The sequence below is a fragment of the Penaeus monodon genome, chromosome 16 (genome assembly GCF_015228065.2).
Source record: "Penaeus monodon isolate SGIC_2016 chromosome 16, NSTDA_Pmon_1, whole genome shotgun sequence".
Lineage (NCBI taxonomy): Eukaryota > Metazoa > Arthropoda > Malacostraca > Decapoda > Penaeidae > Penaeus > Penaeus monodon.
The window spans coordinates 18,809,116-18,816,615 of NC_051401.1; the positions used below are offsets into that span (position 1 = coordinate 18,809,116).

Consider the following 7,500-nt stretch of genomic DNA (forward strand, 5'->3'; position numbering starts at 1 on the left):
GAGGAACTGATGAAATCTTTTGTTCTGTTTTGGGTGGGCCATCATAAAGATGGCCCTCACCAAATAACCAACAAAATATTTCTTCCTACCAAAGTGGGGCACTTTGGCTTTGGCCTCCCTCCATTTACGCTCGATTGTGTTGGTGTGTGCCTTAGTGTCAGGGTCAACAAAATTGTGTGAATGATTCACAGTTGATAGCCCTCTTTTTCAGGAGAGTTGTATGCCTTCCAACAATCACTAATGACCATTGTCCCTGGGTGGATACACTCTTTAATTACTTTAAGCAAAGTAAGTGTGTCATGCATCTGCATAGGTACGAAAAAGAATTTCCAATTTTTGCGGCATACTCCTCCAAAAACCCACCGACCTTCAGTGAGTCGACCAACTTTATATTTTCTTTTACCAAATGTACTTTCATCAATTTCAACAATTTCCCCTGGCCCTTCTATCTGGTCTGACTCATTATTTAAACACCAAGAAATTAAAACCTCAGACAGAATCTTGCCCAATAACAAAGTCTTGGTTGGAAACTGAAAGTCGCTCCGTGCAGATTCGTAGGAAGAGGTCTCTTACATACAGTACAAATTGACAAATTTTAAGTTAGTCCTAAAATCGAGCTTACTGTTAAAAAGTGATTTCTTGAAATTGCATCCAACAGTTCTATTATTTTTCTTGATTTGTCACACCAAAAATAAATTACATTGTACAGGTGAAAATCTTTGGTCAAGCAATGATTGTTTGAAGTAACAAAGCAACAGGAACCACAATCAAAGCAAGGCTAGACAAAAGAGGGGCTTTTTAGCAAATCATTTTCCTTGCTAATTTCCCTGAATTTTTCAGCGATTCTTATTGTATTTTATATCCAACCCAAGAAAATTTCTTAAACTGTGAAACTGATTAAAACTCCCAAGTACTAAGCAATAATTAATTTCGTCTTAAGTTTCATCTGGATATACCAAGTACAGAGCCAAATTTTAAAATTGAGCTGAAGGTGCGAGAGTGGCCAGTTAATCTTGGTCAGTAATGCTCTGTAAGACGAGTGTCCATTTCTGTTTATTGCTTTTGGTAACATTAACCAGTTGTATTTTTTTTATTAACAATTGGGTCTTCCCAGACAATATCAAATTCATTCTTGTGTGATGAAAGCTAATTTACCAGGGACTTCTTACCCCTGGACCCCCATGGGATTTATAGAATACAATGTAGCGTGAGGACTGACACCCCCTTGACCCAGTGTAATCACCCTGAAATGGATGGGGGATACATATTTGCTACATCAAGTAATTTCCACATTTTTCTGGTATAAATTTGATAAATACATTTGCTTTGATAAAGAATTTGCTTGCTTCCCAAAAGCAGGCTATCATGTGAACCCAAAATCTTGGTAAATATAATGCTGCTGCAGCTGTACCTGTGTTTATTACTCTATTTCTAATGTTCTATAAGATGGCAGTGTCCATTTCCCTCTATCACTGTGTGTTACTCTTGCTAACATTAACCAAGTTTTATAACATGATTTGCAGAAGGTTTACTAACTGTTGGACACAAGTTACTAACAACCACATTACATATACAGCCTTGAGCTGCTTTTCTTTGGCCATTATGACTTAATGGCAAATAGCGTATGGATCAGTTATGTTGGTAAAATTATATCTACTGCTCAATAATTATAAGTAAATGCACAATATCCCACTCCTTTCTCATTCTAGTGTTAGTAAAAATATTAAATATTTTTATTACTATAATGGTTTCTAATTTGAATTTACAAGAAAACCACAATTATCTGGCAGGTCCAAAGGAAAACTCATTTTGTGTTTCGCAGATTTATTAAGATAAGACACGTAGTTATGAAGAGATCTTGTTGTGGTAGATGTGGCGGAGGCAGTGTCGGCTCCTATGTGTGAAAGGGGAAAGTTGTTCTCTGTTCAAGGAATGGACTCCAGAGCATTTCCTGTTGTTGCCAAGGTTAGATCATGTCCCAGGTGGTTTACATCTGATGCAACTACACTGGAGAACAATGCACATCTTCTGGTTTAAACCTACCATCTCTTCATCTAAAAAATTAACCACATGGTTACTATAAGCAACTTTCCTGTTCTCTCGTGACAAATTTGAGGGTGAGCACCACCTTATCTGGGAACCATGTGCACTCATTAAATGTGTGACCCTGCTTGTTACAGTACGGACAGAACTGCCTTGCAGAGCAGCCAGACGGATGATGCATCCTCAAGCATCTACAACACTGCCCATGTTTTGTTGCCCAGTTAGCCACATGTGGTCATGGGTTTTTATGGGCAGCTACTGAGGGAAAGTACTGCGCTCGAGAGGGAGGCTCCAGATACGCACGCGAGGGTGGGTGAGGGGTGGTTTGCTCTGCACAGCGGTACACAGGCTTGGATGAGGTACATCTATTTTCTGCCTTCGTCTGCACTGGCAGTTAATGCAGTGGTTCATTCTGCCCTGAGCTGTTATATTTGATTTTCTTTGTTTTTCCCTGGTCTAATTACATTTGCAACGACCTGCACATTTTTCCACCCTTATCTGACATTTCATTCACATAGGACTTCAGGAAGCTTATCGAATGAAGCACTGTCGACTTTATCCCAAACTCCCTTGTGCATTGCTGGAGAGAGAGGACACTAACCATACTTTGCAAGATGTTCCAGAACTGCCACATGCAATGCACTCTGAGTAACACATTGCTTCAGACACACTGATACATCTGAGTCCAGGATAGACTGCGCTCACTGCATGAGATTTACATGAAATTTATTTAAGATGAAAAGATCATCTTTTGAAAATGAAGTAGGTTTTGCATCCATTAACTCTACCAGTCATAAATAGTGATTCTCCATCTGCCTCGAAAATGTTGAAGTGAAAATACTTTTACATTCCATACAACTCAGGATTTCATGGTCAAGTTACATTCTGGCTGCCACGAGGCACGAAGTAGCAAAATGCTCAGACTCCCGCCTAATCCCTGAATGTATTACTGTCTTCCACATCCGCAAAGAATTGGTCAACAGAGACGCTAGAGCCCGAGAACTTTGACGCTACATTGTACATTGTGGGAACCATGCCGGCACCCATGCTTGATGCAGCCGTAACAAGGGTGAGGGCAGAGGAGGGGAGTGGAGTTGGAGAGAGAATGGTTTCGGTTTGTGTGGCGAGAGAAAGATGGAGACTGATTCAGAAATAGATGGTGAAGAAGATGAGTGAGAAATAAGAGAAGTCAGTCCTTAGGGGAGAAAGTTAGCGAAGTCTGCAGAGCCTTTATGACAATTGACTTTTTTGTATGAGTATTTTCTGATGGAGGAGAGCTCATCAGAGAATGTAGAAAACGGAAAGGAATCTAACAGCACTTCAAAATTACTTTTTGAAATATTGTGACTGTGCTATTGGATGAAAGAAGAAAAAAAATACTTGGTAATTCCCTGTATATGCACAAAACATGACCTTGAAGTTTCCTAATGGATCGAAGCACTTGTACATATAAGAAAATTATTGGCTCGAAGCACACAAATGGGGGATACGGAAAAAGGAATGACCCTTGTGTACTTGCATGGTCCTGTAGGCTGCTGACAATGATTTTGAGTGGAGGCAGGAACGTAAGTTCTACCACCCTGAACACCAGCTATAATGGTTTCTAACTTGAATTTACAAGAAAACCACTATATTATCTGGTAGGTCCAGAGGAAAACTTGATATCTGTTTTGCAGATTTATTGAGATAAGACATGTAGTTATGAAGAGATCTTGTTGTGGTAGATGTGGTGGAGGCGGCATCAGCTCCTATAGGCGAAAGGGGAAGCTGTTCACAGTTCAGGGAATGGACTCGGACTGACTCCTTCAAGTCTTGCTAGGTCGCTTCTACCCTAAGGTGTGTTGACACAGCTGTTTACTGTTAGTTACCCCCTCCAGAGCATTTCCTGTTGTTGGGTGGTGGTTAGAGAGGTTGTTGGGTGGTGGTTAGAGAGGTTGTTGGGTGGTGGTTAGAGAGGTTGTTGGGTGGTGGTTAGAGAGGTTGTTGGGTGGTGGTTAGAGAGGTTGTTGGGTGGTGGTTAGAGAGGTTGTTGGGTGGTGGTTAGAGAGGTTGTTGGGTGGTGGTTAGAGAGGTTGTTGGGTGGTGGTTAGAGAGGTTGTTGGGTGGTGGTTAGAGAGGTTGTTGGGTGGTGGTTAGAGAGGTTGTTGGGTGGTGGTTAGAGAGGTTGTTGGGTGGTGGTTAGAGAATTTCCAAAATGAAGAGTGAAAATGGGTAGTGATTAGAGAATTTCCAAAATGAAGAGTGAAAATGGGTAGTGTGTTGGTGCAGGACCAGGTATCTGGCAAAGTACTGCTTGAAGTACTTTGGCCAGGACGCTTAACCAAACCTTTCAAATTCCTCCACAAATGCCTGATGGTCTGCCTGTGGATTCTGGCTATGTCAGGGTCAACAAAATTGACTATAGCTAATCGCAAAGTGAGAATATCCAAGATCCTGTAGCATCCTGTAAGCGGCCCAACCATTGCTGTAACTACCTTCTTCCCAGATATACTGGAATTAGTGTGGTGGCAATTCTGTCCTATTCCTCAGGATCTACTAACAGGACCACAAAAAACTTCAGCTGTAACTCTGACTAAAGACCCTTACCGAACAAACCATCCTCCCCTTATGTTACTTCTGCCTCACCAATAAGGTCTTGTCTATCTTGACTTTCACCCCTGGCCAGCTGATGGGTTCTTGATCCTGAGCCAGAGCTCCATCACATCAGAGCATAAACTCTGCCAGTCTACCAATGTAGCAGATGAAATGTGAAGGCTTCTGTAGTTCCCTACTCTAGAAAATATTTAACATGCAGTTTCTTTTGGAACATTTTTTAATGTTTAATGTTTCTGATACAAGAAACAAGAGGAGATACTTGTTTGTTTCATCTACAATATTCTACAACAGCTCCTCGGTGAAGATGATCGTAAAAGTAATGTCAAAAGAGCCAGCTATTTTAACAAGTCAAAGAATGGTAGAAATCATACCAGAAAGCTCCCTTGTTCTTGACAGCTTCAGATGGGCTATGTAGTCATCTGGTCAACAATGTGAGAGGAATGGTGATAGGTACAAAAGTGGCACTGGAGCATTTCTCAGACAAGGATCACCCCTGAATGTTGAAGGCTGAGGATCATCCATCTCTACCTCTAAACTCAAGGAGCGGATGGCAGGTGTATTCTTTATCTTGTGAGTGTGTAAGGTAGAGAGCTGGCAAGATGTACTGGACAAAATCTGCCAGGCGAGTGATTACCTTGCCCTCTGTTTGACCTTTTATACAGTTTTTCAGCCAATCGGCTTGTTTTTTTGTTTTCCGTGTCAGGTTATGTGACAGGCAACATGATAAAAGTGGGAATCGGGTAGCTACAGTTATATAAACAAACGTCAAAAAAGCCGGAATATTATTCTTCCTTATTATTCTTCCTTTTCTTTTTGTTCTTTTTCTTCCCTTCTTTCTTGCTTTTCTTCCTTCATTTTTCTCCTGGTCACAGACAACAGAGAAATATGTAAAATTAAAATAATAGGTAAAAAAGTGTAGTAATAAATGATTGAGTGGTTGTAGAAATGCTTACGTATTAATAAAGTGTAGCGTCTGTTGGTTTATAAAATGCTGACTTTTATCTGCTCAAATTATTGACCCAAATGAATAGAAAAAATCAATATTTGCAGCTGAGAGAACTGTTGATAATTCCTTGGTTAGGCAATAAAGTGTGCTGGTCATGTTTGAGTCTTGCAAGGATTCCTTCTTTCTCTGGTTTGTGGATGTTCAGTTGCTCTTTGGATCTCATTCTTGTGGCAGAGATTCCTGCGTCAGCTTATGGATGGGTTTCTTTGTTTAAATTTTTTTTTACCTTGTGAAAAAGTCAATACCAAGTTCCAGAGTGAACCAGAGTAGAGAATAGCTCTTGCCTAATATAATTGACAAAACAAAAGTTTAGATCTTACATCCTAGTAAGTAGATGGCATTACACCTTTTAGGGTGTCACTAATGAGTCGCATACTGAGGAGGAGTTTTTTTGTTTTTTTTTGCAGAATGATCTAACAGACCTATATGGGTCCCTTAACTTAAGTGGTGTAGAACAGGATGAAAACAACTTAGAAGCAATCATGCGTATCAATTCTTTCCTCAACAACTCCCTAGATCTCCGAAACCTTTCATCAGAAAATGCACACAAGAATTCCATTGGTTTGTATCTCTTTATCACTTTAAAGGTATTATTATTGATTCATATTGAATGCACATATCATTATTTGAAAGTTTGATGGCCTACCTATTTTCAGATGCCATGTTGACTGAGTTAATGAATGGAACAGAGGGAAGTGTGGGTGATCTAGGGCCAGTTGGGCCTAAAAAGAATGGTCAGGTAAGAATTTTAAAACAGGTTAGGTCACATATGTCCAAATTCTTGGAAAATTGATGAATTAAAGTGTAAGTCTTGGATTAATCTAATTTGAATTTATAAGTTGTTATTGCAGATGTCTATATTGACTTAGTTGTCTAAAGTATTATGGTGTAAATAACAGACTGGCAGTGCTGCTGTAGATCCAAGCATACCTCTAAGTCGTCTTCTAGCTCAGAGCTACAGCTACAGCTCGGATAGCTCCACTTCGCCACACACTCCACTCACTCCTCGCACTACCTCACAGGTTTGATCATATACTATGCAATGTTTTTAAACTTTTTAAAACTTTTAAAACTTTTTCATTAATTCTGTTGCTTAATATTTTTGTAATTTTCAGGTGTGTGGGCGCAATAATGTCTTCAGCTACATGGATGAGAGCCCACATTCAAGTGGATCAAGTGTTTCACGACACTCCTTTAATTACTCACCAGGACCAACAAGCATTGCGCACAGGATGAGAGCTTCCACTGCTAGGCAAGACCTCCCTCTCCCTCTCCCTCCTTTTAATTCTTTAAATGTATAGATAACGTAATCCCTCGGTAAACCTATGCATGATTTGTGGCTGGCAACTGTCCAGCCACTGGGCGCAGGAATCTGCTACATGTAGTGGAACTTCCTGCTTGACGCGCTTTTACCATACCAGGCAGATCAAATGGTTTATGATGGCTATACAAGTGACCTGGCAGTAATGGGTTAAGAACCATAGTGAGAAACTGAAACCCGAGTTTCAGCTATTTTGAACCCTTGGATTTCTTTTAAAAGAGTTTTTAACTCAAGTTGGTATTGATAGTGAGTGAGATCATGGAAATTGTTGTCCATTAGCTTTATTTAATGAGATTAAGCCAATTTTTATAAAAAGGTTTCCAATCCCTCATTTCACCCTTTCCTATTCTAAAGGTCTTTATTGTTAGTAGAACCCCAAAATAATCATCCTAATGTTTGAAATGTTACACTTGTATAAACAAGAAAAAAAAAATTGTCCTTTGTCATCCAGTGCTCATTTTTCATTGCAGCACAGCAAGAAAGACATTCCAAGTTCAGATATTTTATATTAGCTTGTAATCACTTCTAATAGCTT

The 7,500-nt window shown here is 39.8% G+C and overlaps 1 pseudogene; it reads left to right on the top strand.

The window, feature by feature from the left end:
• LOC119582617 overlaps positions 1-7,500 on the top strand; it is a 24,117-nt pseudogene that overhangs the window by 1,805 nt on the left and 14,812 nt on the right.